The 25,202-nt window shown below is 43.3% G+C and overlaps 1 protein-coding gene across 3 annotated transcripts in view; it reads left to right on the plus strand.

Moving 5' to 3' along the window:
* LOC126272257 (hemicentin-2-like) overlaps positions 1 to 25,202 on the plus strand; it is a 1,823,560-nt gene that overhangs the window by 575,493 nt on the left and 1,222,865 nt on the right. Inside the window, exon 1 of one of the 3 annotated variants that reach the window (XM_049974975.1) lies at positions 16,833 to 16,956. The exons of the other annotated variants lie outside the window; for them this stretch is intronic. The gene's annotated coding sequence lies outside the window, so the exon portion shown is untranslated. Of the gene's footprint in view, positions 1 to 16,832; positions 16,957 to 25,202 lie in introns of those variants that run through there. 3 annotated transcript variants of the gene reach the window in all.

Here is a 25,202-nt window from a genome sequence, read left to right on the forward strand (position 1 = left end):
TGCTCTTTCTAAGGAACCGTACCGAAATTTAGCCTTAAACGTTATAGGGAAATGTCGGAAAACTTAAATGAGGATGGCCGGACGCTGATCTGAAGCGTCGTTCTCTCAAATGCGAGTACACCGTGCTAACCACTGCGCTACCGCGCTCGGTCGTCTGAAAGGACACGGCGTCACTCCAGTGTCCACTGTTGTCCCTGGGCGCAGCTCTGTCGGCACGTCGCACTCTGCTGCGGCGAGAAGGGAAGCCGCATCAGAAGACGCCTGCCCACGCTGATCCAGACTCTCCACACGATCCATATGGGAAAAGTTTTATTTTGTTCTCTTCTAGACGCAAGCCCATTCCCTGACTCAAGATGCGTGATTTGGCTGTTGGAGCGAATAATATGTCTATCATCTCAAGCGCTAGTGACTTGGTGCTATTAAGTTTCTACACGGTGTTGGATATGTCAGTCCTTGGCAGTCGTGGCATTCTGATCAATGCTCTCAGCTACATAGCAGACCTGTAAACAGAATTATTGATAGGCCACGATCCTGTTGCTGTAGAATTCTATCCAATGGTGAACTCGTTTCTCCTTCTTACAGCAGGCACAACACGATCTTCTAACAAAAAATGAAAATAAAAAAAAATTGAAATGCGAATTCTCAATGAGAAAGCCGCTGTGCGGTCTTTCCTTATGTACATATATATACATATTGTAGAAAGTGCTACACCTGCCTGCTCTGCTTCGTAGCTCTGAAACACGAATAATTTGCAAATCCAAACATGTGATAATCTTGGTGACAGTCTGACGTTTGTTGGAAGCCACGTTTATGCTGTTGCAGTTTCAGTGGTCAGCAATTAAAAAAAAATGTACAAATAAACCTGTACTGTGTATCTGGTTGTCGAAAACTACTGCACACCAGGCATCAAGGTAAAGGGACCAAAATGTTATTTATGTTACAGAATCTGTGATTTTGAACAGATAATTTTCACCAACATTTCGACATTTTTACAAGATTGATCACCTGAATCCATTTTTGTCTGGTCTCTCTTTCTCTTTTACTTTCATTTCTAAATTTCTCAGTCGACCAAAGAACAAAGAAAGAAACCGGAGGGCGAGTTTATCCGCAGCACTCACTGAGAGTTTATATCTTCATGTTGGTGGGCCCTCTTTCATTCAAATTGTTGATATCTTGAACGGGAACGGGATAACCATACCATGTGCTTCAACATAATAAGAGACATCAACCTAAAGGACGGTGGTTCAACATGCTCACAAGTGCGTAAAAATTCTAAAACGGAACAGACTGTAACACTTCAGCAGAACCTTACTTTAGATCTCTATGACGCTCGTTGCCGTTCACAATGAAGTACGTTTTGCTGCGGATCACAATTCAGTTGCCCACAAATATTACAGAAAAAAATTACAAATTCTGAATGAATTTGATTTTACAGTTTTTCGTGAGGCATGTAACTATGCTACTATGTCTTTGAACTTCTATGAACGAGGAGCAGCAGTGACATCTAGCGTATGACTGTGCAAGCACGTGTCTCGTTGGTGCACGTGAGTGTACGTTTTATTTTTAAAGTGTCAAATGGTATCCGTCGTATACGGATAAAATTTAGATTTCATGAAAAAAATTGTATGGCTTATTAATGTGACTGTACTATCCATATACGCAGTTACACAAATAATGTACTGTACAGGATTCACGCTGGTACGGGAAATGGTGTCTAGGTTTTCCTTTCTTTTTTTAAGTTCTGAAGATGGTCATAGCTGACCAAAATTAATTACGTGATTAATTACCTTTTGTGTACTGTTGCCACCTTTTCAGCTACACAAGAGCACCATACATCTATTAAACATATATAACTTGGATGTACCCATGAGGAGATTTAGCTCACTGTTACATACACCACTAGCAACTTACTCTGTAGAACTATAGAAGACAACAAAAGACAACAGTTCATCAGTAGTTTTGACGTACCAAAAGATCTCTAATGTACGAGGTGCATTCAAGTTCTAAGGCCTCCGCTTTTTTTCTCCGGACTGGAAAGAGATAGAAACATGCGCATTGTTTTAAAATGAGGCCGCGTTCATTGTCAATACGTCCCAGAGATGGCAGCACCGTACGGCAGATGGAATTTTACCGCCAGCGGCGAGAATGAGATCAGTTTTAAATACTTAAAATGGCGACGTTTTCCTTACTTGAACAGCGTGCAATCATTCGTTTTCTGAATTTGCGTGGTGTGAAACCAATTGAAATTCATCGACAGCTGAAGGAGACGTGTGGTGATGGAGTTATGCATGTGTCGAAAGTGCGTTCGTGGGTGCGACAGTTTAATGAAGGCAGAACTTCGTGTGTCAACAAACTGCAACAGCGTCGAGCTCGCACAAACCGGTCTGACGACATGATCGAGAAAATGGAGAGAATTGTTTTGGGGGATCGCCGAATGACTGTTGAACAGATCGCCTCCAGAGTTGGCATTTCTATGGGTTCTGTGCACACAATCCTGCATGACGACCTGAAAATGCGAAAAGTGTCATCCAGGTGGGTGCCACGAATGCTGACGGACGACGACATGGCTACCCGTGTGGCATGTTGCCAAGCAATGTTGACGCACAACGACAGCATGAATGGGACTTTCTTTTCGTCGGTTGTGACAACGGATGAGACGTGGATGCCATTTTTCAACCCAGAAACAAAGCGCCAGTCAGCTCAATGGAAGTACAAAGATTCACCACCACCAAAAAAATTTCTGGTAACCGCTAGTGCTGAAAAAATGATGGTGTCCATGTTCTCGGACAGCGAGGGCGTAATCGTTACCCATTGTGTTCCAAAGGGCACTACGGTAACAGGTGCATCCTACGAAAATGTTTTGAAAAACAAATTTCTTCCTGCACTGCAGCAAAAACGTCCGGGAAGGGCTGCGCGTGTGCTGTTTCACCAAGACAACGCACCCGCACATCGAGCTAACGTTACGCAACAGTTTCTTCGTGATACAACTTTGAAGTGATTCCTCATGCTCCCTACTCACCTGATCTGGCTCCTAGTGACTTTTGGCTTTTTCCAACATTGAAAGACACTCTCTGTGGCCGCACATTCACCAACCGTGCTGCTATTGCCTCAGCGATTTTCTAGTGGTCAAAACAGACTCCTAAAGAAGCCTTCGCCGCTGCCATGGAATCATGGCGTCAGCGCTGTGAAAAATGTGTACGTCTGCAGGGCGATTACGTCGAGAAGTAACGCCAGTTTAATCGATTTCGGGTGAGTAGTTAATTATAAAAAAAAAATCGGAGGCCTTAGAACTTGAATGCACCTCGTATTAGATTTACGTGGTACACTTTGTAACATACGGCTTCAAAATTTCCGGAACGTGTGAGCTATCCAAAACTTCCTATCTACTTCTTTTGTTATTGCTTTGAATTTTTCCTGCATACTCATTTCATTGGACTAATCGTTCGTCTTGGACAGAAGAAGTAACTCCGTAATTTTAAAAAAAATATTTGTGGAAAAGTAAGCTATAGCACAGGTCAGAGTTTAGTCTAAGTTAATGGCCTTCTTTACATTTTCAGGTTATCACTTTTCTTCTCTCGAAGCAGTTGCTATGTTTCACGAGTTTCAGTCTTTACAAAAACCGTTAATGTATTTTGTGGCTTTAGTTCCTCGTCCTGACATACACTCCTGGAAATTGAAATAAGAACACTGTGAATTCATTGACCTAGGAAGGGGAAACTTTATTGACACATTCCTGGGGTCAGATACACCACATGATCACACTGACAGAACCACATGCACATAGACACAGGCAACAGAGCATGCACAATGTCGGCACTAGTACAGTGTATATACACCTTTCCCAGCAATGCAGGTTGCTATTCTCCCATGGAGACGATCGTAGAGATGCTGGATGTAGTCCTGTGGAACGGCTTGCCATGCCATTTCCACCTGGCGCCTCAGTTGGACCAGCGTTCGTGCTGGACGTGCAGACCGCGTGAGACGACGCTTCATCCAGTCCCAAACATGCTCAATGGGGGACAGATCCGGAGATTTTGCTGCCCAGGGTAGTTGACTTACACCTTCTAGAGCACGTTGGGTGGCAGGGGATACATGCGGACGTGCATTGTCCTGTTGGAACAGCAAGTTCCCTTGCCGGTCTAGGAATGGTAGAACGATGGGTTCGATGACGGTTTGGATGTACCGTGCACTATTCAGTGTCCCCTCGACGATCACCAGAGGTGTACGGCCAGTGTAGGAGGTCGCTCCCCACACCATGATGCCGGGCGTTGGCCCTGTGTGCCTCGGTCGTATGCAGTCCTGATTTTGGCGCTCACCTGCACGGCGCCAAACACCCATACGACCATCATTGGCACCAAGGCAGAAGCGACTCCCATCGCTGAAGACGACACGTCTCCATTCATCCCTCCATTCACGGCTGTCGCGACACCACTGGAGGAGGGCTGCACGATGTTGGGGCGTGAGCGGAAGACGGCCTAACGGTGTGCGGGACCGTATCCCAGCTTCATGGAGACGGTTGCGAATGGTCCTCGCCGATACCCCAGGAGCAACAGTGTCCCTAATTTGCTGGGAAGTGGCGGTGCGGTCCCCTACGGCAGTGCGTAGGATCCTACGGTCTTGGCGTGCATCCGTGCGTCGCTGCGGTCCAGTCCCAGGTCGACGGGCACGTGCACCTTCCGCCGACCACTGGCGACAACATCGATGTACTGTGGAGACCTCACGCCCCACGTGTTGAGCAATTGGGCGGTACGTCCACCCGGCCTCCCGCATGCCCACTATACGCCCTCGCTCAAAGTCCGTCAACTGCACGTACGGTTCACGTCCACGCTGTCGCGGCATGCTACCAGTGTTAAAGACTGCGATGGAGCTCCGTATGCCACGGCAAACTGGCTGACACTGACGGCGGCGCTGCACAAATGCTGCGCAGCTAGCGACATTCGACGGCCAACACCGCGGTTCCTGGTGTGTCCGCTGTGCCGTGCGTGTGAACATTGCTTGTACAGCCCTCTCGCAGTGTCCGGAGCAAGTATGGTGGGTCTGACACACCGGTGTCAATGTGTTCTTTTTTCCATTTCCAGGAGTGTAGTTCGCCCGATAGCTCTGGTTTGAAGAAATTAAGGAATTTACAACATCCTTATAGTGATACAACTGCTTTTACGAGCCAATATATGCAAGTATTATGACATACATCTACGACAACATGACGAATCCATTAAACGGCATTTATTATGCAGCTTTGGAGGATAACAACGGAAGAACTAATTACATCCTCCACATATCTACATTTTGTGACACTTTCGGTGTTTCACGTGGTATTTGGCAGAATTCTTCGTTCATGGATGAGGTTAACTAGCACGTGGAAAGGCAGAGCAGGCGGGGGCCTACATTATTAATCATTTACGCGACGGGATAGCCGACTGCCAGAATAGATCAAAGTAATCCCTTTGTGTTCACGTTTTATAATTGAAAAGGAACGCTTCTTTGAATGCATGATAAATTGGTGCAATTTAATACGAAGCAAAGGAAGGTCTTTGATGTTAGAAGCTACGCCTTATTAATCAAACCAAAGACAGCTCGTTCTAAGGAGTACGCAGGCAGAGAGATTCGGGGAACATAATTTCTGCCGGCACGGTGCCCTCGTATTACGCACAGCATACGACAAGGAAATACAGTTAATCAGAACTCCTTGTTGCCAACTTCGATACTGCGTCCTGAAACGCTCTTCGCTTCAGTGAAGTCTCCTGTAACTTCCGACCACACTGTTAAAAGCTTACTCTTGTGCCTTCGCGCGTAACAGTGTGATCATAATCTTCATTTATGGACAGTAACTAATGGCTCCGTGCTTCTTCTATTGCGTAAGGTTTCAGTCTTTATCTATTTTCCTCTGTCCTCTCTTTCTCCGTCTTCAAAGTAAATTTCCTAATTATAAATTCTGAAAGGAAGGACTTAATATTTATTAATAATGTCGCGAGGTGTTACGGTGAAGTTCGTGTGATGTAGAGGTCACTAAATTTTGGGGTAATAAGGACAGAATTGACGTGAGATTCTTGCAACCAAAGGTCTAAATGCTCAAAAGCTAAGCTGCAACGATGTAAGACACTGACGTTTTCATATGCTTCATTTCATGGACGAGATGATAGATCAGGCTGTCTAAGGTATCAGCTTCCTATATAAACCCCAGAGACCTGTGATTATAACACTTTAGACAGAGATATACTTTGAATGCAAGTTGTGGAACATCGTCACCAAACGAAACCAGTAGTTGAATACAACATTAATTCGGTTTGAAGTTGTACTCTTCAATCTCTGAGCAAATAGAAGAATATTGGAGTAAGCGGAGAACAAGTCATACATTAAAAAGGTATAATGAGTATTTTTGACTGATTTGGATTTTTTCAAATACATACCGGATAAAGAAGTACTGTGTTTGTCTCTAAGAGGCTGAAACTGCGGTTGCTTTAGCCCGTATGGGATAATGAAGAGAGGAGGGGAATGTTGACGGGTGTCCTGGAAATAAATTAACCTATTTGGAATTTATACACTGATGTGCAAAACTTGAGGACGAAAGTAGCTACCTAATGACGTGTCGCTGTTGAGTAACATAGCCCAATGGTACTTGGATCATACACAGACAATTGCTACAGTACATTACGGAAGGTAACTGAAAGAAATACGCAGTAAAACGAAAAGAAGTGAAACTTTTATTCAAAGACAATAATTACAGTGTAGTTATTGCGGTGTGCAATGGTCCCCTGGACATTACTATTATTTCGAAGTGGTTTTTAATAGGGTGTGTGATCACCAAGGACATCAACGCATGGTCTGCAACGTGCTGCCACGTTCACCACAAAATTAATAGGCAGTTCTTGTGGTAGGATGTTCTATTCCTCCACCAGCGTGATTATTAACTGCTGGAGTGTCCTTGGTGCATGAGGACGTGCTGCAATAAATCTCTCCAACGCATCCCACGTGCTGGATGGGGCTTAAGTCGAGGGAACTGGCAGTCCAATCCATTTGGGATCTGCGCTATTCGATGTGGTCACGCATTGTTATTCATAAAAGAATGAAGTCACTGCCGAATGCACTCTTGAAGAGACGCACACAGGGAAGGGCAGCAGATTCGCAATGACCAGCAAGTATCCAGTGGCCAAAGGTTTGGAGATCAGTACCTCCCCACCCCATAACATCTGGGGTACCAAGAGGATCATGTTCGTCTGCGTTGCAGTATGCATTACACGTTCTCACCTCTCGCCATATGTGGATACGTCCAGAAGCACTGCTCAGGTGGAATTCGCTCTCATTCTATAACAAACCTACACTTTTGTATAACTGAAATAACTTATGACACATGTTGTTAATGTCCCTGTTGTCCCGAACAGCAAATTCAAAATAAAGTAGGATCAGCTACAATTGAATCGTTATTGCGTGACTACTTCTACATAATAATGATAAAAGAATTTTGACAGACGATAACAACTGCAAAGTAGCTAATGGAATTTAAGATAACGAGTTTATTTTTTTTTTTTTTAGTTTAGACTGCAATGGTTACAGAAAACTGTCACCAGCTCACGGTGTGAGCGACAAATATTGCTTAATTTTTAATCAATTTGGAAAAGTATTCATGTAATCAATAATGCAAGACAATCATGCGGGAACGGGCACAATAACAATGATTCGTGCTCAGATTCAAATCACAGAGACATGATCCAAAGCATATTGTTCAAAAGGCTCTAAGCATTATGGGACCAAACGTCTGAGGTCATCAGTCCCCTAGAACTTAGAACTACTTAAACCTAACGAACCTAAGGACATCTCACACATCCATGCCCGAGACAGGATTCGAATCTACGACCGTAGCGGTCGCGCGGTTCCAAACTGAAGCGCCTAGAACAGCTCGGCCACACCGAAACAAAGCATATGCACTTGACTGCTAATTGTTTGACACTCATTTTGCGTAACCAGTAACTTCGCACAGCCTACCATAATGCCTACTGTTAATATTTCTAATGTTGTAATTGTTATTAAATAAATATTTTCTGTTAAGGATAATATGTCTTACTAGCGCATAACTGTCGTTAAATAAATAATGATAACTTTTTCATAACACTCTCACATAGTTTGGAAATGTGGGCCGAAATTATTGATCACACAGAGAAATTAAACATTCTAATCTACAATATTCTTTAAAAACTCGCTGGAATTGCTTTCTCATAATGACTGAATGTTGATACTGGTATTTTTTAAGTGACTATTTCACTGAGCGACGAAATACATTTTCTTTAACTATCGATCGCAATTATTTTTTAAGTTTTGATAACTTTCATTTTTTAAACAAATTATTAAAATTAAATTAACTCAGCATTTTGGTCTTTTTGTCAACAATAGTGACACTCGGTTTTAATTAATAATAACAGGATAGGACCCTACTTGGTAACTGTTCAGGATTATGCACTTGTAACAGCGTTAAAGATAAGTTGTTAATTATTCACAAAATGAAAGTACTAAGCTGGCTAGCCTTGATACACTTATAAATATTAAAGTCGGTCTGGTCGTGCTTCAGTGAGCGGCTGCTGGGGCTGCATAAGGACTGCGTAGACAACAGGCTTTTCTTGGTATAGCTCTGCAATAAACAATTTTGAGTCCAAGTGCTCTTCTTTCATATTTAATCCTCTTGATGCTCTTTGCACTGCGTCCAGTTAACACCTTAATTATTGTGGCCATAACGTATAATTCTTCCAGTTTCGTACCTTACAATGTGTCCTAATACATGGCGCTTGCATCTCGTACTACGCCGAGCGCTTCAGAGTCGAGTCACTCTTCCGCACAATAGCTCGCGCCAGACCCCACTGCACTGTGCGAGCCCGCGCCCAGCGATCATGTTCCCTAACTCAAATATACTCTTTGACTGTTAACAATAGCAAATCGTCCAGACTTAAGCCAGCCTGTCTACTACATGTTATTGTTGTAGTTACAGTCTTCAACCGGAAGACTGCTTTGATGCAGCTCTCTATGCTACTCTGTCCTGTATAAACCTCCTCATCTCTGAGTAACTACTGCAACCCACATCCTTCTGAGTCTTCTTGCTGTATCCGTGTCTTGGTCTTCGTTTACGATTTTACCCCCCCCCCCCCTCCCCCCCCCCCCCCCCCCCCACACACACACTTCCTTCCAGAACTAAACTGGTGATCACTTTACGTCTCAGAATACGTCCTACCAAACTATCCCTTCTTCAAATTAGTTTCTGCCACAAATTTCCTTTCTCCCCAGTTCTATTCAGAACCTCCTCGTTAGTTACGTCATCTACTCATCTAACCTCCAGCATTCTTATGTAGCACCATATTTCAAAAGCGTCTATATCTGCTGGATTAAACTGTTTATCGTCCGTGTTTCACTTATGTACATGGCTACACTCCGTAAAATATTTTCAGAAAAGATTTAATGAACTTAAAATCTATACTTCATGTTAACAAATTTGTCTTCTTCAGAAACGCTTTTCTTGCCAAATGCCAGTCTACATTTTATATCCTCTCTACTTCAGCCACCATCACTTATTTTGCTGCCCGAATAGCAAAAGTCATGTACCACATTAAATGTCTCGCTTTCTAATCTGATTCCCTCAGCATCACCTGATTTGATTCGACTACATTCCATTATCCTCGTTTTGCTTTTGGCAACATTCATCTTACATCCTCCTTTCAAGACACTGACCATTCCGTTCAGCTGCTCTTCCAAGTGCTTTGATGTCTCTGAGAGAATCACAATGTCATCATCCATGAAACTCAAAGTTTTAATTTCTTCCCCCTGGACTTTAATATCTATTCCAATTTTTTTTGTTTTTGTTTTGTTTCCTCTATTGCTTGCTCAATCTGCAGCCCGGTCTCACTCCCTTCTCAACGACTGCTTCCGTTTCATGGCCCTCAGCTCTTACAACTTCAGTCTTGTTTCTGTATAGGTTGTAAATAGCCTATCACTCCCAGTATTTTACCCCTACCCTTTCAGATTTTAAAAGAGAGAACCCAAGTCAAAATTGTTAAAAACTTTCTCTAAGTCTACATATGCTCTGGAAGTAGATTTTCCTTTGCTAAATAAATCTTCCGTGAGAAGTCGTAGAGTCAGTATTGCTTCGGAATCAAAACTGGTCTTCCTCAAGGTGGGCTTCTACCAGTTTTTGCATTTTTCTATAAATAATTCGTGTTAGTGCTTTGCAACCATGAATTATTAAACAGAGAGTTAGATAATTTTCACACCTATCAGTAACTGCTTTCTTTGGAATCTGAATTATTATATTCCTTTAGAAATCCGATGGTATTTCGCCTGTTTCAGACATCTTGCTCCCCCAGTGGAGGAGTTTTGTCAGGGCTGGCTCTCCCAAGGCTATCAGTAGTTCTGAAGGAATGTCGTCTACTCCTGGGTCCTTGTTACAACTTCAGTGCTTCGTAAAACTCTCCTCGCAGTATCATATCTCCCATCTCATCTTAATTAAGTCCTCTTCCATCTCTGTAATGCTGCCCTCAAGTACATATCCCATGCAGAGACCCTCCATGTACTCCTTTCACCTTTCAGCTTTCCTTTCTTTTCTTAGAACTGGTTTCCCACCGGAGCTCTTGATGTTCTTACAGATGGTTCTCTTTCCTCCAAAGGCCTCATTAATTTTCCTGTAGACTGTATCTATCATTGCCCTAGTGACATATGCTTCTAAATATTTGCATTTTTCCTCCAGCCTTTCATGCTTAGCCATTTTTCACTTTCTGTCAATCTCATTTCCTAGAAGTTTGTACTCCCTTTCGGCTGCTTCATTTGCTACATTTTCACGTTTTCTCCTTTCATCAGCTAAATTCAGTGTCTCTTATGTTGCCCAAGTATTTCTATTAGGTCTCGTCATTTTAAATATGTAATCCTCTGCTGCTTTCACCATTGCATCTTTCAGAGGTACCCACTGTTCTTCTGCTGTGCTCCTTCCCCTTGTTCTTGTCAATTGTTCCCTAACGCTCCCGTTGAAACTGGTTCTTTCAGTTTATCCACGTCCCACCTCCTTAATTTCCTACCTTTTTGCAGTTTCTGCTGTTTGATTCTGCAGTTCATAACTGTATCCAGAGTCTACATCTGCCACTGGAAATGTCTTACAATTTAAAAACTGCTCCCGAAATCTCTGTCTTACTATTAAATATTCAGTTTGAAACCTTCCGTTGTCTTCAGGTCTGTTCCATGCGCACAACCTTCTTTCATGATTCTTCAACCAAGTGTGCAAAACTATACCAGGCGACTTCTCTTGCATTCCTTTCCCGACTCGGTATTCACCTACTACTTTTCTTTCTCTTTCTTCTCCTACTATCGAATTCCAGTCCCTCATGGCTATTAAATTTTGGTCTCCTTTAACTGTCTTTTTTTTTTAATTCATCGTACATTTCTTGAATCTCTTCATTAACTGCGCAGCTAGTTGCCACATAAACTTGTACTACTGTGGTGAGTGTGGGCTTTGAGTCTATCTTGGATATGACATACTGTTCGTAGAAGCTTATCCCCATTCTTGTTTTCTTATTCGTTATTAAACCTACACCTGCATTACCGCTGTTTGATTTTGTATTTATAACCATGTATTCACCTGACTAGAAATCTGTCCCTCCTACCAACGAACTAATTCCTACTAAATCTGATTTTAACCCATCAATTTCCCTTTTAAATTTTCTAACCTACTTGCCCGATTAAGCGATATGAAATTCCACGCTCCAATCCGTAAAACACCAGTTTGGTTTCTCTTGATAACGATATCCTCTTGAGTAGTCGCCGCCCGGAGATCCGAATGGGGGACTGTTTTATCTCAAGAATAATTTACCCACAAGTATGCCATCATTATTTAACCAGTAGAGCTGCATGGCTCGGGAGAAATTGCGGCTGTAGTTATCCCTTGCTTTCAGCCCTTCGCATTACCAGCACAGAAAGGCTGCTGCTGCTGAAAGGGCTGCTGCCCCTCTTCAGGAACCACACGCTTGTCTGACGTTTCAACAAATAACTCTCCGCTGTGGTTACGACAGTGTGTTAACTGTAAGACACAGAGTTATGAGGGGAGTGCGGGGAGAGGAGGAAGCAAGCGTTGGCTGGCGAGGGGTGAGGAGCCATTGGGGGGGGGGGGGGGGGGGGGACAAGGCACGCCTACCAGTTGCAGTGCTGGCACTACAAATTGCGCGTCATGCTTACACGAAAGCAGACGAAACGCTTAGAAGTAAAACTCGCTTTAAATGTTGTTCGTAAACGAAACTGAAATCGTCATTTACATTAAAATCTATATATATACAGTACAGCGCAAGACAATAACGAAGCAGACGACAATGGCTACCTTGTACAACACAGTCAGCTACGTAATGTTGGCAGCAGTCTTAACTGTGGGCCAACCGAATCCTCCCGACGTTTACCGACTTCTACCGATTCAGGACTAACGGAGAGGTCTGCCATCTAAAAGTTTACACACTGTAGGTAAGACTGTCAGTATCACTGAGGCACGCAAGCTTACCCAGCAAAGGCGAGGTCCATGGTTCATAAGGGAAGGACATGTTATTAAATAATTCTTTTCTAGGTATTGCATTTAAATTACACAGTCATGTTCCTTCATAGGAAAATATTTTCTAAATAGTGACAAAATACGGTGCATAAAAAATCAGTCCATTCAAAATTACAACATAAATGCTGCGAAAATTTCTTATGTTAGACAATGTGTTGTGTCACAATACGTATGCAATGCCGCTCCTGGTTGGTCGAGCCTCTGCAGAATATGCCCTTGCCACCATCGCAAGCTCTGCAGTCCTATTAAATTTGGTTGCAATTGCATCAGCTGTTTGGCAAGGGTCTCTTCTTGACTGTTGCACGACGTACCCATCACCTACCGTTGTGGTTAGTGACATGGCAGATGAGTGAGGGTGGATTGTCAGCCCGATAACCAGTACCTTGTGTTCCATGACGTCCAGATTTCTGTGCTCGGATCTGAGGCCTCTGTCAATATGCTCCGATACTTTTATTCATTTCCAACGAGTAGTCAATATGTTAACTTTAATTCATCTATTTTGTCCTTAAATTTTGCAGAGATGTGTGTTTTGGCTAAAAATACACACTTCATTAACGTGACAAATGAAAGATGTTTGGCGGACACTGATGTGAAAACAGGTAAGAATACCTGCCCCCGAAGCTGCTTCACCAATTGAGCAATTTGATCATTCATCATTAATGCATTACTCACAGGCAGAATGAAAGTTTAGTCACTGGCTTCTCTATATTTATTTAATTTCGAGGACTGACTCTCTACATAAATGTGACTAGGTACATTCGCGGTATCCCAAACTACTAAAAAATTGGACTCGTCAATAGATTGATTTTTATAAGACATTTTAATCGAAAAGTAGGAGTTGGTGATAACTGACACTTCGGCCGTTTTGTCATTAAACACGTACACGCGTAACATTAAAACGAAGGGAAAAGGAACACACAAAAAATTTGATATTTCTTAGGTCACCGCCACGGGGACCTTGAGGTGTAGAAGTCACGCCAAAAGTATAAACTACGCAACAACGTTCTGGAAAATATTAAATAATGTTTTTGAGAAGCATATCGTAGAATTACATGAAATATTTTAATCTTAGATAGTGCTGTCACACCTGTAGTTATTGATGATTTTGATTAAGATAACGCCGAATGACCCACCGGCCTCGTACAAGTCTTTCAACTGGCTGCTTCTTCGACGTCTTCTACATTTCTCAGTCTCCGGCAACCGGTGTACTGATAAATACGGTCAGCCTTTCAAATATGGGGCGTTCTAAAAGTCTCTCCGCATTGTCGTATGATTGTCAGCCGCGCGGCCGTATGATTGTTCGCCTGCCTGGGTTTTTCAGCGAAACAATAAACGCACAACGATACTGCAGTGATATTCTGTGCCCATTCGTAGGAGAACTGGTGTTAAGTGAAATACTGGACGGTTATTTTCAACAAGATGGTACAACTACACGTACAGCTCGCGTTTCAATGTCACTGCTTGCTGATGTTTCTGGTGATCGCGTAATTTCACAGGGAATTTGGCCTACACTATCGCCTGACCTAACACTAGCTGACTTTTTCTTCTGGGTCGCAGCTAAAGCTACTGTCTATAAAAACCGCCCAAAATCCTTCGATGAATTGAAAACTGCAATATCCACTCTCATTACATCTGTTACAGGAGAAATGTTACAGCTTGTGTTTGGAAACATGATTAGATGAATTGTATTGTGTATTCAACAGGAGAGGGGGGGGGGGGCGAACACTTTCAACATTTAATGCGAAAATTTGTAATTAGAATGAATATTCAATAAATTAATAACTTGTATTTTACTGAGTTTCATTTCGGTATATTCACTGCGGCATACGGCACGCGCGGCTAACAATCATACGGAACTGTGGAGAGACTTTCTGCACACCCCTACAAATTTGCCCGACATTGCTTAACTTCGGCGATCGAGCGGAAGCTGCCAATTCCAACACGGCAATGGCACTGATATCAGTTTTTCAATTACGAATGACAAGTCAGACTACGTTACTTTTTCCGGGGATATAGTAGCAAGTGAAAATACAGAATTTAGTATTTAACACATTTCATCGGCATTGAGGGTAAATAAATAATGATAAAATTGAACACTGAGACAGTGCTATGTCTGCAACACTAGATCGCGTGTTTGGCGCGTGAGTATTTTCAGTCATACGTTGACATACACTGAGGTCACGAAAGTTATTCGACACCTCCAGATATCATGTCGTATGTGCTTCTGCCTCGCGTCGTCCACCACCTCGACGTGGCATGCACTCAACAACTGTTTGGAAGTCCCTTGTATAAATACCGACCCATGCTGCCGCTATAGCCGACCATGATTGCGAAAGTGGTGCCGATGTAATATTTTGTGCGCGAAATGATCTGTCGATTACGTTCCACAAATGCTCTATGAGTGCCCAAATAATTCTCTCGAATCTTGCAGAATGTTCCCAAACCAATGACAAAACTTCTGGCCCGGTGACATGGCTGCTGTGTCATTCGTAAAAATTCTGTGTTTCTTTTGGAACATGAAGTTCCAGAAATGGCTGCAAACGGTCTCCAAGTAGTCAAACATAACCATTTCCAGTCAATGATCGGTTCAGGTGGATCAGAGAACCTAGTACATTCCATGTAAATACAGCCCAGACAACTATGGAGCCACAACCAGATTTCACAGTGTCTTGTTGACAACTTGAATCTTTGGCTTCGTGGAGTCTGCTCCACACTGGAACGTTACATCTACATCTACATCAATATTCCGCAAGCCACCTGACGGTGCGTGGCGGAGTACCATCAGCTCTTACCAGCTGAAATCTTCAATCGTCTTACCACGCAAAGGTCCCGTCGTCTACCGTCCAGCCGATAGGGTCACGACCCTAGGAGAGGCGCTCGAGGCAATGTCGTTCTTTGTAGCAAAGGCACTAGCCTCGGTCGTCTCGTGCTATAGTCCATTGACGCCATATTTCGCCGCACTGTCCTAACGGATAAGCTCGTCGTACGTCTCACATTGATTTATGAGATTATTTCACGCAGTTTGTTTGTTTGTTTGTACTGACAACTCTACACAAACGCCGCTGCTCTCGGTCGTTAAATGAAGGCTTTCAGCCACTCCGTTGTCCGTGATAAGAGGTAAGGCTTGAAAACTGGTATAGCGCATATTGGTGTACTAATTCCCCTGACAATTTCCGAAATGGAATCTCCTCAAACTACCATTCCTGTCGTGCTGCCATAATCCCGTCGGAAATCTTTTCACATGAATCCCATGAGTACAAATGATGGCTCCGCCACTGCACTGCCCTTTTATACATTGTGGACGCGATACTACTGCCATCTGTATGTGTGCATCTCGATATCGTAAAACTTTTATCACCTCATTGTAGGTTCCATATTGAAATTGCATCTCCTGACGATCGTTTATCATGTCAATAAGTGTTTGTTACGCGTTCCGCTATCTTCAGTCTCGTTATGGCTATTACCTTTGTCGCAAAACTTGAGGAGAGCTAGCGCCGAGAAAACTCGTCAGTCGTTTATTTTGTAGTCTAATGATGCAGCAGCGCGACGTCATGCAAACAATGTGGAGGCCGCCCTTTGGCGTCTGGATTTAAAGCGACGTTGCAAGCAGCATAATTCTCTCTTGTTTTGCGACCGGCGGGAAAATTCTTGGTGCCACTGCGAAAATTGAACCGGCGCCGCTCTTGTTAGGAAATGACGGAGTCGAGGAACGCCAATGGCGCGGACCACCGTAGCGTCCCAAAACATTTTCATTTCATTTGTTCTGCATCTGCAGGATGCCAGTATGCATACAGCACTACCCCCCCCCCCCTCTCTCTCTCTCTCTTCTCTCTCTCTCTCTCTCTCTCTCTCTCTCTCTCTCTCTCTCTCTCTCTCTCTTTCATTCTGTCTCTCCCCTCCCTCTGTCGTGTGTGTGTGTGTGTGTGTGTGTGTGTGTGAGAGAGAGAGAGAGGGGGGGAGGGGGGGAGGGAGAGCGAGAGAGAGAGACAGAGAGAGAGAGAGAAAGCACCACGAGTTCGTATTCCGCATGACAAGAAAGCAGTGGCTCATATGTCAGCCAGAGAATTGTAGGCGTTAAGATGAGCAGACGACGCGATGTCACACACACACACACACACACACACACACACACACACACACACACACACTGGTACGTAACAGGCGCCGCTGCCTCGTGTGTGGTCCGCTGACGTCAGCATGGCGCCAGTCTGCACGGCATTGAATTAAACGCCCGAGCACCGCTGCCTCTACGCTGCGCTCAGCTCGCTTGGCATTTAGTTCGTTTCAGGGCGCGCGAGTCAAACTACCGTAATTTCGCACTGATTACTCCGTGTGGTGTGCGCCGATCCGCGCTGGCAGTGAACCGACAGCACCCGGTAAGTTTTGTGCGACATGTTCCGGTAGGTGCCTGCAGCGCCCCACGTGTACTGCATATGCCTTTCAAATTTTCCGCCATTGCCTGGGAGGCATACAATGGAAAATTCTCTTATTCTTCACCGATTATCACGCCTCTCTTCGGGTCCAGCGCTGATGCTCTAACGTCAGTGTACGATGTGGTAACTGATTTTGTTATCAACCAGCAGTTGGATGCAGTCGCTGCAGACTACCTGAGGAGTGACCGTTACGTGTGTCACCAATCGCGTAACAAATGTGTGTTTGTGTTTCACATATTGTGTTGTGTTTCTGAGACGAACAAATCCATTTCTCAAATGCTCTCGTGATGTTCTCGGTAACTTTTGCAGTGCCATGATCGAATGAAAAATTCTCGATCCATCCGTCGCGTCGCTTCGAATCACACAGTCTAGCTTTCCCTGACTGTCTCACCCTCGGCATTAGGAGTAAAAACAACTGTCAGTGATATTTGCGCGTGATGACAGCGGCGAAGTACTTGTTTATTATTCGGGGTGACGGGGCTCATAAACCGAGGATGTTTTATTTTGGTCTGGTGACACCTGCACAAAACATAAAACGGAGACAGTTTCTAAAATTTCTTCACGATGTTCTTACAATAAGCATTGAATGTTTCCAACGGCACAGTACACACTGTTTTGAATCTTCTTCGTAGGTTAAAACCGTGTGCCTGGTATGGACTGGAACCAGAAAACTTGCCTTCCGCGGATAATTCTGTTACCCACTGAGCTATCTATGCATGACTCACTACCAGCCCTTACAGATGCATTTCAGCCAGAACCTCTTTCCTACACAATAAACTTCACAGAAGCTCTTCTGTAGGTCGGAGAGAGATACTAATGGAAGTGAAACAGTGAAAGCGGTTCGTGAACTCTACATGAGTAGCAGCTCCAGGCATTATTGTAAGGAAAAGTTACGGTTCCACTTTCGAACCTTCGCCTGGTAGAGAGTTTATATCTGATCTAAACCAGTCGTTCATAAGACGTGTCTGCATAACCTCCTCCTCTCTCACACAAGGTATGCATGCGACGCAAGCTGTGTAACAAGGTAAAGTAGAAACTAAATTCCGATCTTGCTTCACTTTCCTAGGTTTCACATGAGTTGTCCTCAGAATCTCTTTGCAGTTACCGCAATACCTGAATTTTTCTTTTATGAGGTCCCCTTTTTCAAAATACTGACTCATTTTCCCATAAGTTGCTTTAGTTCTTAGGTGACTTACTAAGTACTGAGCTTACACGTCTCTCTCTCGAAATATCTGTTATTATTCAGAAAAATTGGAAATTTGTGGTAAGGTCTTATGGGACCAAACTGCTGAGGTCATCGGTCCCCAAGCCTACACACTACTTAATCTAACTTAAACTAACTTACGCTGTGGGCAACACACACACACACACACACACACACACACACACACACCCATGCCCGAGGAAGGACTCGAACCTCCGACGTGGGGAGCCGTAGCGACCGTTATTACTCGAGATAGGCAAATGACTCTGATATTTGAGAATTAGTTGCCAATATGGTCTCCTATGCTTTTGAACGCGATTAGTTCAAATGGCTCTGAGCACTATGGGACTTAACATCTAAGGTCATCAGTCCCCTAGAACATAGAACTACTTAAACCTAACTAACCTAAGGCCATCAGACACATCCATGCCCGAGGCAAGATACGAACCTGCGACCATAGCGGTCGCGCGGTTCCAGATTGAAGCGCCACCCCGGCCGGCAACGCGATTACTCTTCGGCTCGTACACACTATATCGTCAGAAATGTGGTTGACTTCAACACACCCAAAGTGGAAGTTTACTAATCGTTTCCTGTATGCCTATGCGTCTTTTTTATTAGAGGTGTCGTTGTAACTTTGTAGTCACAGGGACGTGTTAGTACAAAGTCATCATCGTCATCCTCGTAGATCTTAGTTCTGAAGACGGTTGACATTTAAAATCAAAGTTATTCTTTAAAAATTAAAAAATAAAAGATGTAAAATTTCCTGTTTGTGAAATAACACGTTGCGGATGACGCAAAATTAAGCACAGCATGCCGAAGACGAAGCGATGACGCAGGTTATCTGAAGTCAGATGAACAGAGTTACTCGTATAATTAAATATTCGAGAATTATAATTCGTGTAAACTTATTAGCCAAAACATTTCTTTCACTTTAAGTGACCAGCGACTCGTTTGTTCGTTACTCCACGTGATTTTAGCATTCTATTGTTGATGTGTCCTAAAATAACACTGGTAATTTTTTGTATTGTTATTTGATATACAGTGTGGTTATAATTAAAATTTCGCTACTTGAACCAGTGTAGACGGAAAACTATTTATAGGAATGATTTTCAGCCGGTGCGCCTCAGGATTTGCGTTGTTACAGGTGTCAGTCTTGCCGTTAGGCGCCAGTAGTGGTATTTTGACGTAGGGTTGAAACACAACATTACAATTGCAGGCAGTCAACATGGATCTGGCCACGGTGAGCAGACCTTTATTCTTAAACCTGTTTTATTCAAACAACAGTGCTAATGCTCTTCGCGAGCATCGAGACTCTAGGGGAATATGGTGAGCTCCTCTTTACGGGCCGAGGTTGAAAATCACGATTTGTAATCACGAATTAACAGTAGATTTGGGAATTGTCGAAGGCCGATTGCGTCACAAATTGTTGAAGAAGTTGCTGTTACCATGGCTGAGACTGCTGACCACAGTGTGCGATCTTCAAGCAGTGAACGAGCTGCGTCACGACAGCTGAAATTCCCACAGTCCACTGTTTCCATGGTCCACCGTCCGAAAAGGATCTGCAAACAAATCTGAAATGGTATCTCCAGTGCGGTTGCCGTTTGTCGTGGATGCAAATAGTCATCATACTGTGCAACATTTGTAACCTGGAATGCAAACGTCGTACGCAAGTAATAAATGTTACCCTCTCAGGTGGAAATTAAAATTTCTTTCTTTCAGTGGTTTATTCCTTACTCTCCTTCAGTATGACCCCACACATGTTTTCACGAAGTTGCACTGCCCTACGATCACTCGTTCCTCATAAGCCTGTCTCAAGTAGCGAAAGTTTAATTACGACCACCCTGTATTTCATTTTACACAGTAATATGCCACTTCGAAAAAAGTCATTAACTCAGAACAAAAGATAACTAAAAACGAATTTTTGCTGGTCATCCACTTGTGATGAAACACAGAACAGCGTTTTTTCGAGAGAGATTTATCCGAGAATAATGCCTACATTTTGTCTTAGTAGTAGCTACATTAAACTACGTCGAGTTAGAAATCTCTTTAAGGTGTAAAATACCACAATCCCCCATAATAATTTTCAGATAGCTGACTCAAGTAAGAAGAATTTTTTCCAAAGCTCAAAATGTACTTAAATTCGTGTTGGGGGACGCTTTGAGGTTACCTGTGACTAAAAGCACTAGGTGTGTGAAAGAATACGACTACCTGTAGCGAGACTTTCACTGAATCCCAAAGTGTGTATTTCTCAAATAGTGGATGAATTCTGGCAATTGTTTTAAATGATGTCTGAAATACGGAAGTTACAACTGCTATCCGTATTTCTCTTCGAATAGTACAGATGTGCTTAGTACACACCTTGTGTACAAAGTTTCTTTAAACATATTTGTCATGTTTCACCTGTACAGTCTAATAACACAGTAATTTCAACGGATTAGTGTGCTGCAATCAGTACTACGAGTGCCCCCGCCACTATCTCACAAGAGTTTTTCCTTTTGACGTATCATTTCAAATGACGACTGCTGTTGTTGTGCGTAGTGTATTCTGACGGAGGTGCGTTAGGGCTTATAAACGCAGAAGGAATCTCCGACGACGTGTGTGATAAGCATCACGGCACGGACTGTTGCCGTAATGCAGTTAACGCGCCGTGCTACGCCCACAGCTTACGGTGACCTGAATATCGAGCAAAGTAAATTCAGCTGTGAGTAGATTTTGGTGTTCCATCCGCGGGCAGTTTCATTTTAACGTCGGCCTACAGACTGGTCGACCTATTTCCCGACACTAAAAACGGACCTGTCGATAAGGCGTTTTCGTCACTCGTGTGGGGCTACCTAGTTATTTATTCGCTGACGTATCACGGCCTATGCTACTAACGCTACCAAGAGTTCGTTCCATAAACATAAAGACGTCGTTCCATGCCCATCGTTTGACAGTTTGTGTAAGTAGAAAAACTAATATGTTGCGATACGTCTCGCTTTTCAGAAGCACTTTATTAGGATATATGTATCCGATTATTTAAATAAATCTCCTCCGTGTATGTTAGGACCTGAAAGAAATCCTGCTAAACAAATAAACGCGTCGGAAAACAATCCTTTTCCCTTCTTTTCACCATGCGGTTCTAGGCGCTTCAGTGTGAAACCGTGCGACAGCTACGGTCGCAGGTTCGAATCCTGCCTCGGGCATGGATGTGTGTGATGTCCTTAGATTAGTTAGGTTTAATTAGTTCTAAGTTCTAGGGGAGTGATGGTCTCAGATGTTAAGTCCCATAGTGCTCAGAGGCATTTGAACCTCCTTTGCAGGAAACTCAGGAAATCATTATCGAAACGAAATGAAATTCATGAACACAAAAACTGGCGGCGTACAAGAACTAGATCATGGCAATCGTTTATATCCACCAGATAAAGGACGAGTTCTTCACATACCAGTCTTAGAGCTTCAAAACTAAGAAAACAAAAAAATATTACTGAGTCTGCTGATACGATTAGTTTTTAGTATAATGGGTTGCACACAGCTAAGGTTCGTGCTGCAGCTGTATTATCCAAGCCATATACATGACTCTACGAGCAGCTTTCAATAAGAATGGCCGCCCGGTTTGAGGCGCTATGTGACGAAATGCGCCGCGGCTCTCGCCGGAGGTTCGAGCCCTCCCTCTGCATGCGATTGTCCGTTGTTCTTGGAATAAGTTACTTTAAGTTAGTTTACGTATCGTGTAAGTCTAAGGACCGATGACCTCAGCAGTTTGGTCCCTTAGAAATTCACACACACATTGGAACAACGTAATATCCATTCAATGCGGTTGCCATACAGCATCGTATTGGGAAGGCCTATATGCCCGCATTGTACCACTCCACTCGTCGACATTCTAGAAAAAGTCTTGCTAAATGATAACCTCCAAATCAACCAAGCACTGCTTCACGCTGAGTGCATCCTTTATTGGGCAAAACAGATGGAAACCGGAAGGTAGGAGTTCCGTACTGTAGAGCGGATGAGGAATAACAGTCCAGTGAAGTTCTGTAAGCTCATCTCGGATCCACAGACTTGTGTGAGGCCATGCGTTGTCACGGAGAAGGAAAAGTTGTTATTTTTTTCATTTTTGTGGCGACGAACACGCTAAAGTCCTTCCCTCAATTTCCTGAGGGTAGCACAAAACATTTATGAGTTGGTCGTTGCACCATGAAGGAGGATATGAAACAGTGTAACCCTTTCAGATTCCCAGAAGACCGTCGCCACGGCTCTTCCAGCGAAAGGTGCGGCTTCAAACTTTTTCTTCTGCGGCGAGGTGGTGTGATGCCACTTCATGGCTTGCGTTTTGTTTCGGGTTCGAAGTGATGAACCCATGTTTAACCGCCTGTGACGACGCTCAAAAAAAAATTCTCACGATCAGCCACATAACGCGCAAGTCATTTGTGTCCTATGGAGAACCTGAACTTTGTCACGGCTAGCAGGGTCACCTACTACAAATACAACAGTTTTAATAACCTACGTTTGTGCTCGTTACTGAAATGAAAACATCAGTTGTCCACTTCCGTAACTGAGTGGTCAGCACAACTGACCGCATTGTCGAGGACCGTGTTCGATTCCCGCTGCTGCCAGAGATTTTCCTTGGTGGGGGGACTGGACCCGGGTGCACTCAGCCTCGTGATGCCAGTTGAGGATCTACCTGACGAATAGTAGCGGATCCAGTAGACAACGGCCAGGAGACCGATGTGCTTTATCATACGTCCCTCCATAGCGCATCCACTGACGTCACTGACTGAAGATAACACGGCAGTCGATCGGTATCGACGGGCCGATCGGGGCCTGGAAATGGAGTTCTCGTTTCACAAAAATTAACCAACTTCTGTCCACTATCAAAGTAATTTTATCTACTATTTCTCGAAATATTTGCTGTATCCTCGTCTGACCGATAACATCTGAGATGTACTATATTCAGATTATCCATATGAGATATCCAAGAAAGGTGGGTGGGCTGGACGGCGGGGGAGAGGGGGGCGGGTGTTGTATGGTGCAGTTGTTAGGCACCATACAAACTTAATGAGAAACGTAATGTTTTGCAAGATTAATGTTTCATTTTATTCAGTATCTTCTGTTGAAAAATATGAACAATTTGTTCCGGTGTCTTTTAATCCTAATAATTAGCCTCTCGGCTCTACATTTGTCAGGTTTGGTGAGAGTGTTGCGGCTGCACGCTTCGCTAAGCTTGCGTACATATTGCAAGTGTTGTTCAGCGATAATAATGTTTGTTGCATTTATTTGAGCGGCGACTGTTTGTTATTTGCGTTCAAGTTAATAAACACATTGAACTTTCAGCAAAAGAGTGCAATAAAACAAATTGCAAATGACAGTACAACCAACGGAGAAAGCAGTATTACTATGTGCGAACTTCAGTTGTATTACTCTGTCCTAATAACAAAAAAGACAGTTCCTGTTGCAAAATCTCATATTAGTGCTGTTCTAATTGTTGCCACACGAAGATGGGCATGTATTTCTCATGGTCTGCACCGGAATAGGAGGGTAAGGACATGTTAGCAGATCTGTTAGAGAATACACAATTAGGGCCACCGGCACACAAAGGAAAATCCCTGTGCTTATTTTGGCATTAGATCAAGTTCAGATGAAATTCAGACGGACGACATTAAATAAGATAAAACTGACACATCATCCCAGTTGATCTTATAATAATAGCAGGATAAGTGAAATCAACTTTCTTCGTTAGAATTTTAAGGGCTTTGAAAGTAAAGAACCACAAGAAAAGAAAATCTTAATGTAAACCGTTATAGGTTAGCGCCACTTTCATATAGATACAGTATGGATAAAGGAGGAGGTTTTACATTCATTACAAATGGGATATAAATGTAGAAATAAGTAAATACTGTATCGATCGGATATAGAAGTATGTGCTTTTTTGTTACTATCGTGGAATGTAATATTTAGGATTGTTACAGTATAGCCGGCCGAGGTGGCCGAGCGGTTATAGGTGCTTCAGTCTGGAACCGCGCGACAGCTACGGTCGCAGGTTCGAATCCTGCCTCGGGCATGGACGTGTGTGACGTCCTTAGGTTAGTCAGGTTTACGTAGTTCTAAGTTATAGGAGACTGATGACCTCAGCAGGAAAGTCCCATAGTGCTGAGAGCCGTTTGAACCACTTGTTACAGTACACAGAAATCCAGTGAGTAACTGGAAAATTTCACGAAAAGTTTCATGAGTGTTGAGCTGTCCGTCAGACACAAGGAACTTGTTTCTAACGCAAAATTTCTTGACGAGGTCTGACAAGAGAAATGGTTTTGCGTTCCGCTTGTATTTGGTGTACAGGAAGAACATAATTAATTCCTTTGGTGTAATATGGGAAACCAGTCAAAAATAGAGGAAAAAAAACCTTCTACTCAGTGTAAGATGGCTACTCCAACAGTTATTGTAATCATAAGTAAGTTGTAGATCTATTTTACCGCCTGGCGTGCTGGAGATACAATAACGAATTAATTTTACAGTACGCACATTTAAGCAGTCAATACTCACTATTTACGGATCAACGCTAGTAACATTATGAGACCTGTGGATGTTGGTCCATCAGCGAAACCGCTAATTCTACGTATCATTTTGTGATCAAGACGGATAAATAAATTAAAAGCTCGCGAAGCCAAAGTTATTGGCACAAAGCAGTTCCAACGTGTTTCTGTATTCCTCCGTCTCTGCCATTTCGTTGAAGAATATTTTAATACTTCAAGCATGATTCAATTTACTCGTAGTAATTTCTAAACGCAAGTTTTCAGCTTTCTTGTTCGATTCCTGTTCTTCCGTTGTGGACGGAAGGGTATCATAAGACGTCGAAGGAAGAAAATTTCTAAGATATTAAGCTTCTTATTCAGCATTTCCATCACTGAATGAAGGCTAATCATATAAAGAGAAGCAAGAGGGAACGTAATCTTTCGTCTCCGTGCTCGACGCTTAATGTTCACTCCAATTTTAAATAGACGGGCAGCGCCGTCTTTGTTCCTTGTAAGAAAAGATT

The sequence above is a fragment of the Schistocerca gregaria genome, chromosome 5, assembly GCF_023897955.1.
Source record: "Schistocerca gregaria isolate iqSchGreg1 chromosome 5, iqSchGreg1.2, whole genome shotgun sequence".
Lineage (NCBI taxonomy): Eukaryota > Metazoa > Arthropoda > Insecta > Orthoptera > Acrididae > Schistocerca > Schistocerca gregaria.